General features: G+C 40.6%; 1 protein-coding gene and 1 pseudogene across 2 annotated transcripts in view; both read right to left on the bottom strand.

The window, feature by feature from the left end:
• LOC146866978 (caspase-7-like) overlaps positions 1 to 12,464 on the bottom strand; it is a 200,191-nt gene that overhangs the window by 166,517 nt on the left and 21,210 nt on the right. The window lies entirely within an intron of this gene.
• On the bottom strand, positions 8,108 to 9,137 carry LOC146866979 (gametocyte-specific factor 1 pseudogene; annotated as a pseudogene).

Here is a 12,464-nt window from a genome sequence, read left to right on the forward strand (position 1 = left end):
AGACTCATTTGAACAACTAAACATTGACTCCTTGGACTTCATCACCTGCGCACGCCCAACCCCTCAATTAAAAGCAGCCCTGTGTTGCAGGACTGCTTTTAACATGCAAATGCTGTCCAATCTCGACTTTTGTGTTTGAGGCACTTAACAATAAATAAACTACAATGTTGGGGCATGGTAGGTATCCCCAGGGTCTCCCCTAGGTGTTCAAGGGGTGGGGTGTCAGGTACTTATAAGGAGAATCTTTATAAAAAAGGTTTTTATATGCCCTGGGGTTAGTGAAATTGCACATTTCATCCCACATATTGTTGTAAAGTGCTTCATAAAAGCGACTTTTATACTAGGAGCACTGTGAAATGAGGATCTGCAATATTTTGATATATTTAGAACCCCTAAAGTCTTTAGCCCTAAAGTCTTTCCTAGGTGTTACAGGGGTGGTGGGGGTCCTGTAGATATAAGCAGGGTCCTTATAAAACCTGTTTTATAGGCCCAGGTATTTGAGAAATTGCCCAGTTTGTTTTTCCATTGCACACCTCCAGCCCATAGGTTAACATTGGAAAAGGTTATTAGTTACAAACTGGAGAAAGAAAAGCCCCAAAACTAGGATTAAAGGACTTAGAAGAATTATAATGATAAATTCAACAATATGGTATTGTTGAATTTCTTTTAAAATGTACAGGCAAGAAGTTATAAGACTTTTTAGGTCTCGCCTAGGCAGCGCTTGCGCTGTCTCGTTGAGACATGCAGTATATACTATAGCGGGGAAGCTTCGTTTAGGCTCCGCCCATCTTTTGGATGGCTTAGATCCTAAATGCTGCCTTTTGATTGGTTTTAGGCTTGTTAGACCCTCCTCCGGATGGCTGTGTTGTCATTTGTATCCTTCCCCGGCTATTGGCCCCTTTACTACAACATTATTTTCTTCCCTATCTCCCCCCGCCCCCCTCCTGCAGTCTGTGACTTCTCTGCCCCTCCCCCACTCCACTCCACTCCCGTTCATGACATATGGACCCCGCACTCCCGTTTCCAATGCAATAGGTCTTGCGTAAATACGAATCCAATTGCATTGCAAATGCTTGTTTAAATTGTGAGCACCAGCACTATTTTCTCCCCGTGCCTCCCACAACTCCTCCCACCCCTCACAGCTTTTTTCTTAGCCCTCTGCTCCTTTAAACATGCAGTTTTACAGTAGGGCCTGAAATATTGAGCAATGCAGCGCCGTACATTGTTTAAAATGTACATAATTATTTTAATTATGCAACTAATATTATTACATATTCACTGTCTAGTTAAGTATCTAAAATCTGTCTGTTATAAGTAGAGAAGAGCAGGGTGATCGGTTTCTATTTTCAAACATATTCCTGGCAAAGTTGCAGATTATAATTAGGGCTCCCGGTTTTCCGTTTAAACGTATTTTTACATATAAATACAGACGGAAAACAAGTTTTCCTTTATCTGTATTTATATATAAAAACGGGAAAATACTAGTACATTTTGTCATTGACCATCTGGTGTTTCCCCCTCCTTAGAGGGTTAAGAGTTGTCAGCCCGGGCTGAGACAGCTTCCCAGGCACACTCTCAGCCGCACCCGAGTACTTCACAGGTCTTTCAAAGACCGTTACTTGTTAATGAGGCTTTGATGTTTTTCACCCTTAGCCTCTGCCGATTGCACCAGCATCCGTCTTTTCCTCACAGACTGGGTTTTACAATATCCAAGGCCTGTAGAGAAGGCTCGGCATTAGTGGCTGTTCGGGGACGGGCGGGAAGCAGAGAAGGAAAAGGTCTCCGTCTCTTCCTTCCTGTCCAGACAAGACAAGGAAGGTGTCTGCTTCTGCTCTGCCGCTTGCAGCTGCCCCCCTCTCTTTCTTAGTCTTATTCCCTCTCTCTCTGTCTAACTCCTCCTCACTTACCGAAAACCGTGACTCAAGAAATGGTTCCCACCCTCTTTTTCTTCCTGACGTTCATTTGTTCCCCTGTGAAATGGATGCAAAAAAGAAAACCACTTTTGATGGAAATGCCGTTTTGACATTTTTCTATTCTAAAGTGCAGCCATGGAAGTAAAAGGTTCAAAATATGAAAAATCAATAACTAAATAAAGCAAGACGGAGTGTTCTTAAAGTGGCCGGATCAGTTTTATTCAAACCCCAAAAACATTAGTGTCACTTTACCGAGTTTGCAAGTGAAGCGCTGTTTTCCCCCGGTGGGGAAGTGCGCCAAACCTGGAGGTACAGCAATACCTGGTTGATGGGTGGATTGGAAAACAAAATGTGTACGGCGGCTTTGTGTTCATGAATGTGGTCTTTTTAAGCAATACTGTTTACGTTTTGTTAGCATATAAGCAGTGGACATTGAAATGGGTCCTTTCTGGGCCCTGTAGTTTTCTGGCATAAGCACTCAGTGATTTCTGAATAGTGAGTGTAAAAGCGTTAAGTTCACCATGTTGTTCCTGCTTATATTTCATTATTTAATCGTGCATTCCCTATGAATGTTTGCTTTTTCCAGGGTGTTGTTACTATTTCCTTTAGGGAGCATATTGCTCTTCCCTAGTGCGTAATTTGAATTTAGGCACATCCAGGTGTTTATAGCAGATCAAATTGGATTGTAGTTGAAGGCAGTGTGAATTTCTCTCAGTGGGGCAGTAAGGTGTTCGGTGAGGGAGCGGATGTGGCACTCTGCCTATGACAGAAACTGCAAGGCTCTGAGACAAATGGCTTGTGATAGCACTTTTAAGCATATTTGGGACATTCTGCAAATGGCAAAGTTTTCAGATGAATGTATAGGGTTGCCCAATAAAAAACCAAGCGCAAGTGTGCATTGTCAATTTAAATAAATGTGGAAAAATACTAGCTGTAGCGTCGTCTTTTGCTTGTGGCAAAAATAAATATGGATAAATACAGAAAAAATGACCAAAAAATAAATATGGATAAATACAGACGGAAATGGCAAAAAAATAAATACCATAAAACCGGGAGCCCTAATTATAATTCCGGTACATACTACAAGAAGCTTGCCTTTTAGAAATGGCTGTCGCTTTAACTTTGCCCGGTTACATCCTTTGTCTGTTTCTCTGACAGGAAGCTGGGTGTCTGGTCAGGCATTGACATATGAGCATTTCCTGTTGTTGCGACTAGCGACCAGAGTGGCGGCAGCAACATGGCAACAACAGTGGTGAGTATACATTTGTGTGTGAAATACTGTCTTTAGTGTATTAACTCCCTCTACGTGGGACTAAGACTTGGTGGCCATCCTTTTCGGGAGATCCCTCCTCATTCTCCTGCTATCAGTGTAAGAAATGTGAGTGTCTTATTCAACAACTTCCTGTTTTTCATTCCTCAAAAGAACAAAGCGACCTCCATTTGCTTTTTGCTTTTGAAAACCCTTCTTAGTAATCTGCGTTTTCTGACTCCCAAAGGCAAGAAACGTCATTCGTACTGCCATCTCTTCAAGGCAGTGGTGATGGCCTCTGCTTGAATAAGCCTAAACTGCTTATTCTTTGTCTTGTGTTGGTCTCATGTACATGGTTATCCATTTATGTTTATTTTCATCAGCATGTCCACCAAAATATTTGCACCACAGATGAACATGTAATCATTTGGCCCATGTCATTGTTTAAAAATATCAGCACGATGACCTGGGCGTGCCATGCACTTATATGCCTCTTCCAGCTCCTGTGATACCGGCTTGCCCCCAGTAACCGCACTAGGAGCGATAGATTGGGGGCTCCCTGGCCCACACACTGCAAGGTGCCACCAAATATTTCTAGCCACTTTCTCACAAAATGACCCTGTACATTTTACGCTAAATTAAGAGACATGCAGAATACTCCCACATTGTGGTCTTTTGGCTGTCGCCTACTATTTGTATACACTGGTGGGAATGCTAGGTTCAAATCTACGCTCGCCAATGACAAACTGGGGCCATCTGGCCCCTTTTTTTTTTTTTTGAGTTTTACAAGTTTATTTCAATCATGGTGTGAAACAACAAAATTGTTTGAACATATATTCAACAGCTTTGAATGTTTAAACAAAACAATTTACATCGAATTAGATCAACCGGAAGTGCAATAAGTTTGTACTGTATTTCTAAACAGGCAACTCATTTTTATCTTGCTTGTTTCACTAAACTCAAATAGTTGGTAGAAACAACACTGGAAAGCAGCTTAATAAAAGCAAAATAAAAAAATTGAACAAGCAGACTTTGAAGTTTCAATGTTTTGTAGTCACAGGAAAAGCACAGTGCACCATTGTTAACAGTTCAATTTTTAGATTGGGATTCTTCTTTATTCTATACGGCTCAGAATGTGGTACTAACACCGGACAACCAGAATGTATTTGCAAGACAACAAAATAATGCAACATGAAAACAGATTTTAGGACTACCGTAATCAACTGGAAAACGGTTTCCAAGAGCAGAGGCATGCTAATCTAAAATTGATTGTTAAGGAAAAAGCAAAGAATAAGTACTGATAATTGTATGTGGGAAAGAATAACAGAGATGAAAGTGGCAGCTCAAATTAAGGTGATTATTGAAGGGTTTTTGCAGCTTCTACAAAAGCCATCTGAGAAATGGCTCAATGTGGGCCTGAACGGTTATCATGGTGTCAAGATTCTTTGTTTTAGAAAGAACTATTCCACCTTTATCTAACACAACAGTACCCGCTGCTTGCAAAGGCATAAACAATATCTTTGCTGTAAGAAAACCCCCAACCAAATGTCAGAGGAAGCCAAGAAAAACAAAAAAACTATAGAAGCACTCTGAGTACGTTAAGACAGTTACTCAGTCCCAGGAGCCAGTAAAAAACAATTAGTAAAACAGTATTATCTTTACAAGAAGCTTTTGCTCAAAAGAAAAGAACAGGGAATGCAAAGGGGAAGGGGAGAATAAAGAGCTAATTCATCCCCACAACAAATACAGTAATGATAATTTACATGATTTAACCATCTAATTTACAATACTCCAATAAAGTGTGCATTAACTGGTACTTAATATTGTCACAGCTAAGTGAAGCAAATACTTTGTGATAAGACTAAGGTTTCATTTTATGAACCCGGTTTACCGATCCAATTTGCTCCAGAGGTCAGAGCCTGGAGGACTGATCTAACTTCTTTTGAGATATTAAAGGTTTTAATGTAAGCTTTATACAAGCCTCCCTCTCATTATGGGTCTTAGCTGTACAACTTACACTTTCCAAGCACCTAAAATATCCCCATAGCTACCATTTTGCTTACAACCACTACTACTTTTATTATCACAGTAATCTTCTGAAACTTGGTCCAACTAATCTGCTGTGTGACATGAAATGCTTACTCACATCTTTTTCCAAACACGTTTTAATGACATAAAATTTCCTACCTATTGGTCCTGTGGCTTGACAAGGAGCTCATCAAGTGTATCACCCTCCACACAACAATCAATGATAAGGCCAAACAATCGAGTATCCCATCTGTTAGTGCACATTTATTGGCATTAGTGCAGTACACTCCATTGCAAATGCTTAAAAAGCACTGCTTTTCAACTGAGTCTCCAAGCAAAGTTATTAAGAACAATGATACAGGGCACCAAGGTGTTGCATACACATGTAAAGCAACTAATAAACATATTTTCTATATGGATTGGCTGACAGCACACAGATTATGTCACTACTAATGTTTACACTCCTGTTGCATCACAGGGCTTGGAGGATTACAAAACTCTGTACTATTGGATTGTGTTAAATAATATAGATTCATTCAGGAATACGAAGCCAAAGACACAGTGGCATATGGTTAAGCAAGGTTGGGGCATATTTTATCTAGTGATGAATGACATAATAAAGTGGTGGTAGATGAAGCAGATTTATGAGAATTCAATCAATGATGTACAGATGAATTATAGAAGGAGTAAAGAACAAGCACAGAAAAACTAAGTCGGACAGCTTTGTCAAGAAGGCTGAAAATAGAGGCAAAGTGTGGGGCTAGAGATATGTATTTTTTCAAAAAGCATAAAGCATGCCGAAGCAAACTATGCTGATTTTAAACACGTATTAATATACACTGAACAATATGCGTTAGTAAGAACAAGTTGTTTTACAGATGATGTTCCACAGCTAAATATAGAGCAGAAGGTTCATATGTGTTAATGCCCAACAGCTATAGTTCAGTTATTTACAAAGAAACACTCATCGACCAGATCAACAGAACTTCAAAGGCATTCTGTGACATCTAAAACCACATTTCTACAGATACAGTGGCAAATATGGCTTTAAATAACCTCAATTATGAACAAAGTTAACTGCTTAATTCCAACTCCCCCTGAGTCACTAAAAGTTCTTCCAAAACTGGGGCACTCAAATCAAATTGTGAGCAGTCTCAAATTTATAGGGAAGCCAATTTAGCATGGTTTTCATAAAACTTAAGAGGGTAGGCTTAGAGGTGCCAGGCACATCGTAAAGTAAAAATGGTGTTTTAATGTTCGAGCTGTGGCAGACAAATCCCCTTCTGTACATCATCTTTTAATTTTATTCACATTGGTATTTTTTTTTTAATGTGTTTAAATATGAAGCCCAAATAAAATAAAAGCTCATGGAGTTTCTCAATGCAGTAGTTGGGGGCTTGCACTGCAAAATAACAAGTAACAAATGTAACACGTTTTAAGCAAGGAATCGTGTCCCCTATCTCTAGGCAATAGGACACAAATTGTGCTAATTCTGTCTTAAGAGACCAAGAGAAGCTGCAATCTTAGAAAAATATTGGGACTCTGACTCACAAACAACGGTTAGGAGTTCCTTGTAGGAAGCTATTGAAGGCTAATCGGGCAACAACACCGAATTCTGCTTCATATCGCATCTACTGGTATCGACAAAGCACCACAAATAAAAGTAAGACTTGTAAGTGAAGAATAAAGTAAATATTGCGAATAGGGCAGAGTGTCTGGTTGTGACATAAAATGTCTCAACATGCACTACTATATAACAGAACTCACTAAGGTCTGGCATACTAGCAGATTCATGTATGTGCATGCAGGTTAGAAGGATAACTCACTAGCTGGTTCTGTGCTGCCAAGAGAACAATGGCTTCCAGACATTAAAAACTTAACTTCTGCTTATTTTTCACTACATAGAAACTTTGCTCAGATGAGTAGCCACAGTAAATGTGGACAGTTCTGGGCAAAACCTACATACTTGAAGGTCCTTGATTTGCATTATTTTAGTGTTTTCACCAAAAATTACATTCAAGTGCAACTGGCCAGCAACATTTTTACGTTGCTGTCAAAATAAAGTTTTTACAACTCTAAAAAAAAATGTCTGTTTAAGGTTAGCCTGCACAGAATCATTGCAATTCTGATATTAATTCACACGTATGCCAGGCATATATGTCATTTTTATACACAAAGCCTGTATTTTGGCCATGAAAACAGACTTTGGAAATTGAGATCTATGTCAGTTTCATTATATTCTGAATGTGTGAATCATCACATTCCAGATGCGTATGTAGTAATCATAGGACAGAGATACCAAATCTAGACTCTACGATGCACGTAATTCAGTTCAACAAGTCGACAATTTCAACAAAATAACTGATTTAACAGGTTAATGAAAAATAATTTTGCAATGAACAATTCTTTTTCAATTTAACTCTGGCACAAAACAGGTCAAAAATATTTCCCAATGAAAGTGCCAAGAAATATACAGTAATCAAAAGGAATCATTAGCCACAAAGATAAATGCACTTTTGGGCAAGTCGAATGAATACTGATCATGCTGAAAAGTTGCTGTGGCAATCTCAGCTTTCATTTGTCTTTCAGAAACAGACAAGCAAGCCAAGAGTCAGTAACTGGAAAAAATAATCAATGTCTCCAATTTGCATCTAGTTTTCTCCTTGAACATTAGGGAAATTTCTATTTTCCTGAGTTGAAAAAATTAGTGGCAGTAGCCAAGTCGTTATTAGGACGGGTCATCCGCCACTGTTGCATGGCAGTCCTATAGGTGACGGACTAAGGGTTGATGATGACAGAACCAGCAGAGGCTCCAACACTGGAAACCTGGCAGTTTGCCCATCTTTAAATTAGTTAAGGGGAGAAAATGTAGTTCAGGGTAATTCTTTCCAAACTCTACATTAAACCCAAAGTCTAAATCAAAAGGGCAACAGAAGAACTTTTTTCGAGTACAAAGTCCCAAGTAAAGTTATGTTTCACTAAAATATTGAGATTTCTGATTGGGGATTATAAGCAGTTTCTTCACCTTGATTAAGTGCATCAGGGTTGTGTTTAGCTTCTTTCCATTTTTACAACAGGATTAACAATACAAAATGACAGCACTGCAGAGAATGATGCCGCGTCTTCTTCCAAGTTAACTCCCAAACCAATATCCAAACTGAATGAGATGAGTCTACTCGCGGATTGTTGAATTTGTTTTCCAAGGGAGCACATATGGCAGGGACTTTGGAGCCCGGATGGTAGAGCAGAGATTGCTTTTTTGCTCCAAAAGCTTATTCGGTCCAGTGCTGTTTACGGCACAATTCACGGTACCCCAAATAAATGCTGGACAAGACTGTTGCTTTAAGTCCATATCCCAATCTTCGTCACAAGGTGGGGTCTGCCACGTGCTCAAATGGACCACTTCCTCCCGTCTACAGCTGCTAGATTGATTAACAATATCTTGCTCAATGCAGCTCTTGTCGTCACAGGAGGATATGTGGTGACTCATCTCTGCTCTCGGAACATGATGACGTGCATTAAAAGGGCATGTCGCCAGTTCTCTCTCTACATCAGGGTGATTCTTTCTGCACTTTATAATATGATATGGGAACCTGCAGGCCCTGATTTGATGATTAGCATCATATGGACATTGAATCAGTTGTTCCTTATCATAGGAATCCAAATAGTAGTCTTGTATAGGTTCAACTTTAGGCTCTTCTTTCAGTTCGACCGGACGCCAATTTGTTTTCTTCTTCGAAAGCCGAACATTTGGTGGAACAGCAGTTTCCTTTGGTTTAGGTTTATCCTTGCAAATCAACATATGCAGGCGGAACTCTGAGCCTTTGATTTGATGGTCAGGATTGAATGGGCAGATCATACCAATTGATGCCATATCGTCTGTCTCTTAAATGCCACCGATTCAAAATGTTCTCAGTCACAATTGAAATTAGCTACCACCTGCTTCGGTTATCCGACGGTTATTCTCTGGCCCCTTTTTTAAATATAAATGCAGACTACCTCTTGTTAAATAGTTCATGAACATGACTTGGGCAATTATGCACAGTGAGCAAGCTTCCAGCGGTGAGAGAATGTTAGTGTATGACCCTAATCTGACCACTAACTCGCAAGGGGTATTAATTGGACCCTACCTTATGTATCTCTTTGACTGCTGCAATTCTAACACACCTGCTGCAACAATCACTGCACTTCAATATAAACTTTATTGAATGAGGAATTTAGACACATTTGTTTTTAGAGTTTCTCGCTTACATAGTGTTGAACTGGTCTCTGCCTCCCTTTTTATGCTTGTTGCTAACACTATGTTTCCGGAATTGCTTCTAACGCCACAACCGTTACCGGGTAGGTTGGAGTTGCCTTTACACCTTAGGCAATCTTGCCAAGGACAAATTGGGCACTATGCCTGACTACTATCTATCCCTTCACTATCCTTCGCAATCCAAATAATCTGACTAACATACCCACCACTCAAATTACTTTCATATTTTTTTCTATACTAGTTCATCACTAATCCCTTATGGGTTCTGAAGCAGCGTGCTACTCACCGAAAAACAAAAAACAAAAACTTTAACCCCCATCAAAGGTAGCAAGCGCTATATACCTAATGTACTACATAGCTAAATACTTATATGGTCCAAAAAGCAAGACCGTTTGTATTGCAAATGCTTGTTTTTTGTCTGTAAGCCAAAATTCAATGCTGTACTGCTCTGCCCTGATTGGATTAGCCTGGCTGCTTTGAAGAGGTGATAAATGACCCGTAGTGTTAGGAAACCTCTCGGGGAGGAGAGGTTGCTGGGCACAGGAATGCCTGAGCCAGGGGGAGGGGTAGTAAATAATGCTCTTCAAGGGAAGGAAGAGAAAAGCTAAACACATCAGTTTCATTTACAACTTTCCTCTTTTAACCTAGACAGATGCTAGGCTTCGGAAAGGAATGCGCACGCTGATTGTTCTTTATTTGTTTTCTTGCTTAAATAAAAAGATTTTCTTTTTTTTTTAAAGAAAGTAATGTGCAGATGCAAGGGGGGGAGACTATGGAGATAAGCCATCCTAGGGGTGTGTTTAGCCAGCTCTTTTCCCTCTGCTGAAAATTCTGACATATTGAATTTTGGAAGAATAGTGGTTTCTGGGTTAGCATTTTACCACACTTTGGAGGAAGTGGTCATGCCCCCGGGTGTTGCCCCGCACCTCATTGGACATTAGTGCTTCCTGCTAGACCCCAGAGAACACTGAATAAGTATCTGAGAGGGGCAGTGCCTCTTAGATCTGCTTTTGAAACCTAAGAGAATCAGAAGGGCCCACGCTGAAGAGTTTGATGTGCGCTCACTAGGCCTGCACTCAGAAGACTGCACCATCTGAAACTACAGGCCTGGGGATCAAACCTGCTTCAAAAGAACTAAAGAGTGGACTCCATGCAAGCTACATGTTAACAGAGCTCACCTGGACCATCACCACAAAGAATCCCCAGCCTGGAGTAATACCAGTGGATTTGTAAGGGTTTTATCCAAGTAGATTGTGGGAATTTAAATATAACACTTTCAAGGACCCTCTTGGAGATTCCAGAACCTTGGCTTGTGTGTGGAACAACTTGGACCACAAAAAGAACTACAGGAAGGAGTTCTAAAAGGATCAAGCCTGCTGGAGGGTGCTGCATGAGGCTGGTGAGAGATCCTCCAGAAACATTTCTAAATGTGAATGTGTCCCTGTCAGAGGCAACAAAATGACCAAAAGTGGCACTGTTGGTTTCTAAGCACTAGAAAGTGACTAATCTCTGGTTCCCTATAGTGGATTTTTTTCATTTTGGTGTCATTTAAAAAAGAAAAAAATATTGCCTATTTTCATAAAGTGATGTTGGATTTTTATTGTGCGTTGTGTCTTAATTATTTACTGAATTGGTGTTTGTAAATGCTTTACATACCTGTCTTTGAAATTAAGTCTGCCTCCTCGCAGCCAAGCGACCAAGGGTTAAGCATGGAAATAATTTTCTAAGACCTATTCTGAGCCCTAGATTGTGTCAATGATATTATTGCCAGTGGTAAATGCATCCCTGCCACTACTAATAAGCCACTTTCCATCAGTTTAATATAGGGCCACACTCTATTTAAGTTGTGTCTATTGTTTAAGTATTTTCCCGACATCACTTTGATCTTCATACATTTGTTATATATTCTACACCCCATCTTTTTTACGCAAAGCAATTGCGACACCCAACAGAACACATTGCAGCCCATATCATTATATACCCAGGTTCTGAGGGACACAGGGCAACCCCATTATTTTTGTATTGATCTCTGAATGGTTGCAGTTAAATACTCTGGAATCCCTCAACCCTGATGCCCAATGCTCTCTCCATATCATCAGAGAAAGTTTTGACAGAGGCAGTCAGCCTTGGTGCACGAAGTAGAAATGGTGATAGTGCGATTCTCCACAGGGGTGACTGAGCCATGGACCTCACAAATAGATGCCATATTCTGCAAAGCCAAAAGTGTAGAACTGCTATCACCTCTGCTGCTACCACCTAAATCTTTAGAAGCAGCCAAATGATAAGAGAAAAAGAAACAATAGCATAAAGAAGATGAGAAATGTAAAGTGCAAATAGAAAGTCTACTTAACAACCGCCTGGAACTGGAACTCGAGAGAAGAATCTTAGATGGTGAGTGTCTTCTTGTGAAAGTAGCAACTGAAGAAAGGCTTCCTCGAACATATTATATAAAACTTCAGTGGAGTTACTGGCAGCTCCTCCATTATGGCGGAGGAGCATTGCCCCGCCTGCTGTGAGTGCAGCAGGCACACACATTAATAAAATGGTAATCAATACAATTTCATTAATGTGTTCAAGGCTCACACTGTTACAGCGTGATGACAGGGGCGGGGCTGATCAGTGCGATTGCACTAGTAATGCAGCCCCCTGCCAGTGCGCAGGTCAGATTGGCCAGCTGCCTACAGCCCACCAGGCCGACCCTGCGCATTTCAGAGCCTGCAATCCCAAGGCTGAGAAACAGCCAAGGAATTGCAGTTGCAGGCCCAGAGCCTCAAAATGAGCGCTGGGTTAACCCGCTTCTGCCAATTGGTTGGTTTCACGTTGTCCTAGGGCAGAAGTCCTTCCCTTTCTGCCCAAGAGCACCAGAAGGATGGAGACAACATCCTGAGCCTGATGCAGCGAGGACACAGAAATTAGCGTCGGGCGGTAGGTAAGTTCTTTGTGTTTTTTTTATATGTGTTGTCTGTTTTCCCCCCTCCTCCCCGTCGTCCTACACCTGCCCTGCCACTCCGTCCCC

This window comes from Triturus cristatus, chromosome 1_2 (genome assembly GCF_964204655.1).
Source record: "Triturus cristatus chromosome 1_2, aTriCri1.1, whole genome shotgun sequence".
In the NCBI taxonomy this organism is placed as follows: domain Eukaryota; kingdom Metazoa; phylum Chordata; class Amphibia; order Caudata; family Salamandridae; genus Triturus; species Triturus cristatus.